Consider the following 12,143-nt stretch of genomic DNA (forward strand, 5'->3'; position numbering starts at 1 on the left):
GTCAGGGCATCATGTTTTAGTTTTTCACGACTGTTTTAAAATATTTACGTCCTGTTTTATTTGATAATAATAATAGTAACACGCACACACTCATAGGGATACTCTGTATATACCACATAGACGGTTGTCTATGCAAATTACATCCAAACTGACAAACACAACAACACAAACAAATGTACAAATATTTCTCCCGGTCCGGGAATCGAACCCGGGACCTCTGCGTGGCAGTCTAGGATAATAACCGTTCGGTCACGGAGGTAATAATTTTTTAAATTTAATTTTGGTTTTAATTAAGTTTTTTGTTTTAAAATTGAATAAAAATAAAAACAGTGCGTAAATATTTTAAAAACTGTGTGAAAAAGTATTTTCCCCTGATTTTTTTCCAAATGACGCTTCCGCACTTCCTACAACACATCGACGATGTAATATACATCTATGTCGTAGTGAAGTTAGAATTTATATAATATGCAATTCCGGATTTACAGTTAACAATATTTTTGTCTACCTTATCATATCATAACTAACGTGATCGGAATTCTACCTAAATTGAGTTATTAACATATCTGGATCAGCGAAACTAGCTCTACAACCCCCTCTAATTGGTTTTTTAATATCTTATTTAGTTTCAGTTTTATTGTTAGAAAATGAAATGTTAGACGCCATTATCCCCAAAGTTACCAAAATGCAGATGTGTTAGTTATGACATGGAGGGCAGATTTGTTTTGGAGTTCAATATCTCTCTCAATAAGTTAATATGTAGTAATTGCTTTAATAAAATAACTGCTCAGTTTGTGAACTCTCGTAAATTATTGTTAAACGTAAAATTGAATTATGCATAAGTTGTAATAGTGTGGTGTAGATAGATGGAGTTTATAGAGAGCATAATGTTTGCAATGTATTGTTATCGGAGATTAGAAAAGGCAGAATAATATTTACCCAAAAGTACAAGTAATGAACAGTGTCTAATAATTCCCACTGAAAGAAAGGAATTATTAAAAATAAAAAGCAAAAAAAAAATGGAAACATATTTACACTCTCCGACACGTATTCGAGCCATCTTGCATTAACAGAGTTAAACTAATATAATTATAATTATTTTACGAGAAAAACCGACCCCAAAAATCTTTGGAATTACGTCTATTTGCCAAGATGAAATCCAATAAATGGATTCATGAACACTGAGGTACCCCGTTTTCAACAAAAAAAGAATCATCGAAATTGGTTTACAAATGCCGCAGTAATTGCGTAAAATACAAAAATAAAAATCAATCGTATTAAGAACCTCCTCCTCTTTTAAAAGTCGGTAAAAATATGATTATTTATTCAAAAAATATTCATATGCAATTTTACGTAGATAACGTCATTACCCTATGTCCTTATTGAAAATATATTCAAAATAATAAATATTCCGAATGAAATTTATTCCCGCAAATTTATTCCTGAGCACTATAATTTGGGCCTTTTTAAGGCGTAAATTTGCAATATTTAGGTGCTCGCGTATGTGCGTGCGTGTCACTTTCCATTATGTGAGATGGAGGTCTAATGCGCACTTATTCAGTTATAAAAAAAAGGTTTCTTTCGTTATAACAATATTTTTGTATCTTATCCCTCTAAAAAATAAAAAATGTAAGGTGGCTCGAATTATATGTCCGATTATGTCTGTTTTTACTGGCATTCATTTTTTTTTATATACACTACCGTGGCAAAGTAATGGCTGATTAATTGATTTTATTGAATATTATGATATTTTACTATCATGATATTAATTTATTGTTGGGTGACATTACTCCACTAGTGTTTTTTTATGATACCAGCTGACGGGACGAACAAATCGTGCGCCTGGTAGTACGCGACACACCTGTTCATTATAGTTGCAGTGTCACTCAGAGCTTTAAATTACGAAGATTTGAGGGGTACTGCCACTGCGCCCGTCACCTTGATACATTAACCTTCAAAACCGGAGATGCTTACTGCATGGCGGCAAAAATATGTGTAAGGTGGTAGTACAATTTGTTATAATTTTAATACAAGAAAAATTCTGATTTGACATGAGTGAAACCTGCGTCTGTATATCAAACTAGTGTCATCGCCCTACCAACTAATGGACGATGACTCGATCTGTATTAGCTCAGTTGGCAGAGCTAGTGCTAGTTGTATTAATTAATACGTATTTCGTTCTATATTTTAGATTGTTCGCAATATCTGGCTGTTCTGATTTCCGATTATTATATATTTTGTACGTGTATCCAAATTTCGACTGGCATTTATTTGTTATATGAAAAAAAAAAAGAATTTCAGTCGTAATTTTGAATATTTCCAGTGTTATGCTTTATGTAGAATAAATATAAAAAAGCATAGTACCTATTTATTCTTTTTTAAGACAAAATAACAATTTTTACTTTTATACAACTGCATGAATGTAAAACAATGATTTTGTACTGGATTATCGAAGTACAATACTAAACTAAAAACGTGACAACATTTTTTTATTTTATTTAAAATGTCGAGAAGTTTGTAGTTTTTAATTTTATGACCTGGAATGTTTATTTGTTACTTCACAAGTTTTGTGTTCATATTTATGAATTATTTCGATAAATTTTCATTAACAATTTTTATTATAATTTTACACATATTTTTATTTTGTAACAATAATTTGTAAATAATTAATTCGTGTCGCCATCTTTGTTTTTTTTTCGAAGCGATTATTTTTGTATGGATCCAGTAATTGTTTAAATCATTGCCAAAGACCTTGTCGACTAGTCTCGAGATTTATTTATGGTTTGCATTAATGATAATTGGTAAGTTGTAGGTTTGTTGTTAAAAATTCGATTGTGGTCTATGGACGGTATTGGATGCAAGTATTATATTATATTTAATTGCTTACGTAACGTAAGACGCGTGACTTATTTGACATTTGATTTTATGAACAATTTTTTTTAAAACTAGTATATCCAGTTTTCAATTAACTGATAAGGATTTAATGTCTACATATATTTTAACCAAAACGCTCTCACCGAATTATTGTAAAAAACAGGATAGGCAAGACGATCGAATATTTAATGGCAACCCCAAAAAAATTATGTCGAATGGAGTTACCAACGTATATCAAACGACAGACTGATCAAATTTTCTTTTATGGATAGATAAATTAAATATTGCTAGATGTTAGGTAGAACGAATGTAGTTTAGGAAAATGTGGGATCCTAATTTCTGTCAAAAACTATATTTGAGGATAATAATTAGCGACTATGCGAAAGATACCTAATGCTACCATTACTAAAGAGCCAATGATAATTTACAAGAATAACGTCATAATAGTGGCACGTGATTGGTGACTTCCTATGTGCGCCCTCTATCGAGCGTGATTTGTTATCATTATGGTACAGCATGACTTTAACATTTGATTTTCTCTAATTTCTCAAATATGTTAATTTTTGTCCTTGAATATAGAGGTTTTCTTATACAATTAGGATCCCTGAAAATAACTTCGCGTATTTTCCAATGCATTTTAAGTATGTATTTAATAGGACATGGTGTGGTAACTAGCACTTTCAACTTTCACGTCATAAAAATACACAACACCAGGTGTATATTTTTTACTATGTCACCACTAAAAACTAAATCAAATGTACAATTATATATATTGTGCCCTTTTTAAAATTGTGCACCATAATTATTTAATATATGAATGAACAATGAAATGTATTTAAAAATCGCGGAGTAAAAATTAGATTGTCTCACAGGTGTGAAGTACACTTATTTTTAACAAGTTAACGTTGATACTTGTCAACGATGTTTTTGAAATTAAACTTGCTGTTCATAATCATTTGAAACTTGTGAGACAAAATATAGAGCAGCTAAAAATCGCTTTAGTTGATGTACGGTTTAGAATTTAAGTAATCAAATGTCTGTACGAATGAATTGTATTTAACGAATATTATTTTTATTGTGCAACTGTTTTTTTTTTGTGTTCGATGTCCTGTTATTGGTGCAGTCAATTATAATAAGTTATATTAAGTCGGAGATGTAATAAATATTAAAACAAAATATTTCTGAAGATTGCGATATATTCGGACGTGGATGTGCCCTCCCTCTTCGTCTTACCTCACCCCGCCCTCGCCCGCTCAGTATGGTTACCACAGCAATCATTGCATTAAAAAGTCATTCGAAAGTGTTGTATAAAATAATATTTTACACTGGCCACACTGACGTTTTTAAGTTGCCATGTTTTTACATTTACTTCGCGGGCTCTCTAAATTGAAACCAAGTCGTTATTAAGAATTTACCTAAAACTAAGAATCGAAAATATACATTGTTTTGTTTAAAATATCAAATTAATTATTGGATTCGTGTCGATATAGAAATGTTTTTTGTGTATTTTATCTTATTGAACAGATTTCAAGCTATACATTGTGACGATATACATAATTAGCGTTATAATTTGAATAAGAAATTTAAAAAAACTTATGTTTTTAATTTCCTATTTGAGCTATATTTTTTTTTAGTTTCTGGTCTTTACACCTAACACACTTTGCGAATGTTTTCGAATTATGGGAGTTCCATAATGAATGATTTTAAAATTATAAAAAAATACAAGAAAATCAATAACATACAAATGAATGAGAAACAAATGGTCATTTCTTGATATTTTCTGTTTATAAATCACTTCTACACTTGGTTCCTCTGGTTGGTGAAAAAAAAGTCTAATTCAAAACGTCTAGTGTGAAGGCGCCCTAAGTCTTTAGTTTTTGAACACACCGTTTATTCATATATGTAAAACAACAAAATATGTAAAATTATTCCATTATTATTGAAATTAATTTATTTTTTTTACTAAGGCTCAATTTATATTGCGGCGAAACGGAATATAAGCGAATTTTTGTAACGATATTGTACATGGCATAACTTTATGGTCAATTCTGTAACGTACAAAGTAGATCACGAGAAAAATCACGTCACGCGTCTTCCGTGGAATTCTCGAGAATGCTCGAGCTCGTGGCGCGGAGGCAGGCGTAGTGTGACGTCAAACGTCGACGAAATACTACAGCCTCAAGACGCGGTCGCTGGAATGCTCGAACATTGCTCGAATTCCCGCGAATGCGAATTCTCTCGCAGCGAGGCGAAATTGACGCTTCCATCTTCTTCCGCCGCAATATAAATTGAGATTAAATGTAACAAAAATGCATTATTGTTATTATTTTGTGTAATTGTAGGTAGCGTACCAATAAGTATTTAACGCACCAGCCATTGACATCGTATACATTACAAACATTGTTGCAGAAATTATTTTTACATTATCTATAGTACTGTTGTTTATTTATCAAAGCAAAATTAGAGACAGCGTGGTACTTAATGGAGTAATCAAGTTAATGAATGTTTGTGCAATTGAGCGAAAGAATGTAAATAGTACATTATATTGTGAATAAAAGAAGACATATCAATTTGTAAATTAGGACTTTTTTTTATTAACCCTTTCCCCCATCTCCTATTTAAGAGTCGATTTGCTTGGGTCGAGCGGCAGGACACTGGTTTTATTTCAGAATTTAGTTTTTTACATGTGAAATTAGAACCATTTGTAAAATGTATATCGTATACTATACGTACTCTATTTAGTTCAGTTGATATAAGTTAATCATTGGTGTATGTAAAATATCTATTGAATACAGCGGTTTTCTTGTAAAATTTCGAAATGAGTTTGTGTTTTGTTTCTATCGTAAATACCTTTAGGAACATTGACTTACAAATAAATGGACGACGGGTCTAATACATAAACCACGAAAAAAATGTCCCAAGTCAACCTATTTAAACGTAGTGACATGTAAAGGAACATGAAAAATCTAAAACGTTGAATTTAAATTGTAATGTCATCGCAGTACTGTCTAATTTTGCTTGCTTCGCTGTCAGTCGAACAAACGAAGACTAAAGCGCGAATGACGCTCTGTATACGACTTTAACGCCCTATAAGTTCGGACACTTTTTAGCGCGGACCCGACGTCCATATAATTGTAAGTCAATGTTTAGGAATCATGTTTTCACACCCTATAGTAATCAGTGTATTATATTATCTATAAAATATATGTATAATTTTACTATATGTTTTTCAAAAAGTGATGTATTCTATTTCTCTCGTGAGTTTGGGTGTAATTTGTGGTTGTCTATGTGTGAGTCCATGGCATCCGCGAAAAAAATGTGAAAACGGGTTTCACTCTAAGGCGATACAGACACCGCCGGAAAAGGATTTTAGAGATTCGCCAATAAACTCATCGTATTAACCGTTAGACATGAGTTGTAAAGATACCTGGCTAAGTGAAGAAATAGATTTCTCATAGATGGCGCTACGGAAAAAAAGTCAGTCCGCTAGTTCGTTCCGTGGCTTAGTTGGCATAGCGTCTCCCACTTTTGCTAGAAGACGTTAGTTCGAATCCAGGAATTTTTTCTGAGTGTTTGATCTTTGTATTAATAATTTCACAAAAATTATTGACTTTCATAGTGGTCAAACATATCGACATTCAATAAACTTAGAAATTGCGTTAAGCACTGCTCTATAAATCTACTAAATCTAACGTGAAAGCTGCGATGGTTCTTTTTCTGTCTGTATTAGGTAGACGATTGTGCATAGAAGCAAAATCTCAGGAAATTACTCCTTTAGGTTATTTACGGATTATCATTGAAGTGCTGCAATTAAAGATGAAGATCCAGACCAATAACTGCATAGCTCGTAGTGAAAGAGCTCGTCCAGGTAAGTGCTGCCACCTTACCTAATTCAGCCACCAAGCAGTAATGTGCGCATTTCTGCGTTCCAGTTTTGATGGGGTAAGGTTGCTTGTGAAACTAGAGGCATATATGGGATTTGTAAATTTTATATCTCAGGGTGACGGACGCTGCAGCAGTACCCTTCAGCTCTTTGCGATTTAAAGCTCTGAGTGGCTGTATATAACAGTTTTTTTTAATAATACCAAGTGACGAGACGAACAAGTCGTGCGCCTGGTGGTAAGCGATACGCCTATCCATAACAGTTGCAGTGACACTACAGAGCTTTAAATCGCAAAGATCTTAAGGGTACTGCCTGTGCGCTCGACATCCTGCCACGAGTTGACAAGTCCCATGTGCTGTAATTTCACTAAAGTAAGTAAGATGGCGATTTACCACCAAGAGCTAGTGGAGAATCTTCGCTTTTGAAAGCTGAGCAAGTACACTTAGTTTCGTCAAAAATGTTAGGTAAGCGATGATATATGAATGTTCTGATCTCGTGCTTGTTGCTGCGTAGGTAGGTCCTAAACGTAACTGGGAACCAATCATAATAAACAAATTGTAATCTGGACATCAATCTATGTGAAATCTAAATAAACACTGCAATAAAAGGTTATAAGTCGCCGTTACCATAGACAGTGGTAGTGTAAACAATGGGACAAGCTACCGTTTGTTTAACCGCGTTTGCGCATACGCGTGGGCGCGGCCACGTGCGACTTAAGAACAAGACTAACAACAGTGTCGTCGTGATTCTTGTTAGGGGTCATTACAAAGCAATGGACAATATCGAAAACAAGAAACGGATTTCTTAGTAAACTACTGAAGAAATTCATACTGACTATATATTAGGGGGACTGCTGGCTTGCTCAGTCTCTAATGATTTGCGAAGGAGACTTAAGACCATACTGCCCTATTGCCGATATTCAATTTGCAATGTATAGCCAGAAGTATCTACTACACTATAACAAGGGTTCAGTGTTTTAAAAAACAATGTGGTGGCGGTGTTGTGTAAGTATACCTTTTAAATTCCGGTTTTAAATCCGTTGCCCACGGTACCGAACTCGTAACAGGAAATCGTCGTTTAATCCGCATCAATCCTTTTATACGTCCCACTGCTGGTCACGGGTCTCCTCTCAGGGCAAGACTCTGAGAACGTTTTCCGAGGGTGAACCTTCTTTGACGTTTGGTTGCATAATTATGTTTTCCTTCAATTTCACACATAAATTCCTCGAAACTCAAAGGGTTGAGCAAGCATGCGAACCGAACGAAAGACTTAGTGATAATATGAGACACTACCATGAATAATATTACATAACATCATAGCAATGAGGACGGTTTCCGAGGGTGAACCTTCTTTGACGTTTAGGTTTCATAATTATGTTTTCCTTCAATTTCACACATAAATTCCTCGAAACTCAAAAGTGAGCGTGCATGCGAAGCGAACGAAAGACTTAGAGATAATATGAGACACTATCATGAATAATATTACATAATATCAAAGCAAAGTAAGGCACTTTTTCCGATGTTTTGCGTGTGATTTTTTTATTTTATTTTTTATTATACAAAGTGACGGGACGAACAAGTCACACGACTGTCCGTAATAGTTGCAATGCCATTCAGAGTTTCAAAAGCTCTGAGGGCCACTATCACAGCGCCCACTTAAGTTGACAAGTCCCATGTGCTCGTAATTTCACCAGCACCCTTACCCTTCATAACCGGAACACAGTAATGTTTATATTACTGCTTGGCGGCAGAAAGAGGTAAGGTGGCAATACTTCCCACGACGAACTCTTTCACAAGGAGCGCTAATACTGCTTAAAAAACACTTTGACACGACCACAACATACAAAGCTAAAATGGCCGACTGAGCTCATGTATGTGGAACTCCGCGTACTGTTGGCGCACGTGCCATCCCCACTAAGTACTTCAACTGTATTTATTGTTCTGTGGTCACGACTGTAGTAAGAGGTAGGATGTTGTCTTTGCCTACCCCGATGGGAGAAGAGCGTGAAGTAGGTATATGTATGTACGATTCTATTCTATTACCACCACAAAACAATTTGTATTCTTAACTTTGACCAGTTTGACCGTCCGTTTGTTTGCCAGTTTAAATCCCACAAGAATGCCACCGTAATTAAACCTATGGACGATGACGATTTTTCCTGTTCATTCAAGTTAATTATAATCTTAACTTAAGTTTTTAAGTGTAAAAGGAAACATTAAAAACAATTTTTATTTATTTTGTATGTCACCTGCTTGCAAGCGCAATTAAGGTTCAATTCTTTTCAAAATGTTAATAACGCAAAAGACGTAATATATTCATCGTCACTTTTTAACTTCAAGACCAATATTTCGTGACCCCAGACGTAGGTACGTTTGTTTATAGTATTTTTTTATAATTAATGTACAATAATATGTTGTAAGTAACAAACATACTACCAACTTCATGGCTATATATATATAAACGTGTTCGGTGAAATGAGACCACGTGTGAATGATTCACGATTTTAAAACATAGTTAATCATAATTAATATTTTAATAATAAATTATATATTTATATCTGGATGGAAATGAAATCTTACAATTTGTCTTTTAAAAAACTGAAAAACCCAAAAAAACGAACCCCCAATCTGTCTCCTGTTATCTCTTAACTACGTCCGGGGTTACATTTATTTCACACATAGAAACAATATTCATTCTCTAGTGTGAAGCTTCGTTCAAAATCGAATAAAAATATATATTAGATATAATAATATATTTAACTCAAATCTATAACTATATATCGTTGTTAAATATAGGTACTTATTTATTGAAGTAGATAGCAGTTGAGGTTCTTGTGAAAGAGTTTGTCCAGGGAAGTACTCTCACCGTACCTATTTCTGCCGTCGATTCGGTTCTGAATGATAAGGGTGTTGGTGAAATTACAGGTATATGGGTGTTGCCAATTTATGTCTTAGGGTGACGGGCGCAGTGGCAGTGCCCCTCAGATTTTGGCGATTTAACTGCCTCCGTGGCCGGACGGTTACCATGCCGCACTGCCACGCAGAGGTCCCAGGTTCGATTCCCGGGCCGGGAGAAATATTTGTATGACCTATATTTATTTCTCTCGTGAGTTTGGGTGTAATTTGTGGTTGTCTATGTGTGTGTCCATGGCACCCGCGACACAGGGTTTCCCTAGTGCGGGGCTATGTTGAGTGTGTGCGTTATTATTATTATTATTTAAAGCTCAGAGTGACAATGCATCTCCCGTCCTCTCTCTTGCTATCATAAAAAATTTTTTTTTAAATTTTTTTTAAGAATTAGCAATAATCTATAACTATATCGGGGTTTTGTTTTCCTAAATCGTATAAATATAATATGTATCTACGGAGACGTCGCTGCTGGTCTCCTGGTGATTATAAACGCATAAAAAGTACACCTTACGATAAGTGAAATAGAGTTGCGTTTATACCAGTAGGTACCTAACTGTAAAGGGTGAGGTGTCATTATCCGTACATTACTATGTCATGTCAAATCATATAAATGTCAATGCTATCCTCGGAGTTATTAACTGAATTCAAAAAAAGGAGGTTCTCAATTCGACGGATGTTTTTTTTGTATGTGTGTTACGTCGGCATTTGTGGATCGATTTTGATGATTCTTTTTTTGTTGGAAAGCAGCTGAGCAGTAGTCCCATTTCAATTTGAATAAAATATTCCACCTCTAAGGGTGGCAAACTAGGGGACGAATCCGGTTTCGCGCACTTTCCGGTAACCGATTTCAATAAAACTTTGCAAATAGATGTAATTCCACGACCTTTTGAGGTCGGATTTTTTAGTGAGATTATTCTAATATCTGTCTGTTTGTTGGAGATCGTCTTAAAAAGGCCGTACAATATAAAATGGCCAACCCGCTGCGTGTAATCAGCAGTATTATAAAATTCCCGGCTAATTAACAAACTCATTTTATAGAAAGTAAATAATTGCCAAAAATTATCATACTTCGAATTTGTGTAAGTGAGACTTTTATAAAATACGAAAATTGCTAAAGTGTATTAAAATAAATACGGCATTTTTTGAATATAAGTACGTATTTGTAAGGAAAATACAAACATAAATTGCTGTTGAATTTGCCCGTAAGAAGTTAGAACACAGAATAATTTCGCGCAAAAAATGCTTTTGCAGAAAATTTTTTTGTCGCTACAATGATGTTCACTGACGCATGAACAACCTGCTTAATTTTTTCCATCCTCTAAGAATTTTATGACCTTTGCATGCAATATTACAGGCATCAATATTAAGACGTAACTAAAGAAATTAAAAAAAAATGGTATATCATTTTAAAGCCTCGTGTACCTACATCAAAATATAATAAAAAAAATGTGAAGTGATTCAGAACCAGACTGATTATTCCTGTGATCACGTAAACGCTGAATGTATACATCATAATGAAAATATCGCCTTCAAATGTATGTACATTGTAATAGACATTGGACGGTTAGCGCTAGTCCTATTGTACCTACTTAGTTGTGTCTAGCACAGTGGAGGTCCTTGTGAAAGAGTTCGTTCAAGGAAGTATTGCCACCTTATCTATTTCTGCCGCCAAACAGTCATGTGTGATATTACTGCTCGGTTCAGAAGGATAAGAGTGCTGGTGAAATCACAGGCACATGAGACTTGTCGACTTAAGTCTCAGCGTGACGGGCACAGTGCGAATGCCTAAGATTTTTGCGATTAAAAACTCTAAGTGGCATTACAAGTGTTATGGATAGCCTTGTCGCTTACCATCAGGTGCATGACTTGTTCGTGCTGTCACTCGGTATTATAAAATAAGAAATGAAAAGTTATTTGGGTCTCGGGAGGTTAGAACAGGGGACAGATGGGAGTGTATCAGGCTACGCATTGTTGCGATATTGGAAGTAAAGTGTATATAGATTGATGTTCTGTTGGCTCCAAAAAGTTACCATCTGTAGCCAATTACTACTCGGCTACACCAATTCAACGAGATATTTATATGAAGATTGTCCTGATTACAATTAGACCTTGTACTCTCGTTCTTCCTCCGAGATCCGTCCAAAACAATTACTGTCATATAAGTAATAGGTACTCGATCAAAGTAAAAGACGCGGGATGCGAATGAGGCTTCATACTTCATATTGTATTTGGCCGGAGGACGAGAGACCCCCTGCATGTATTTTTCTTCCTCTCTCCCCTATCAGTCGTCATTTACATACTCACACCTTTCTTATCCATGTCATTTTTCACACAATCCATCCGACTTTCCCCGTATATCCTTCCACATTCATACCTAACATTCTTCTCATCGCATGGCATTTTTTTTACAATAACAAGTGACGCGACGAACAAGTCGTGCACCTGATGGTAAGCTACACGCCTGTCCATAACAGTTGCAT

The sequence above is a fragment of the Hyposmocoma kahamanoa genome, unplaced genomic scaffold (genome assembly GCF_003589595.1).
Source record: "Hyposmocoma kahamanoa isolate Upper Pololo Valley unplaced genomic scaffold, ASM358959v1 62, whole genome shotgun sequence".
NCBI lineage: Eukaryota > Metazoa > Arthropoda > Insecta > Lepidoptera > Cosmopterigidae > Hyposmocoma > Hyposmocoma kahamanoa.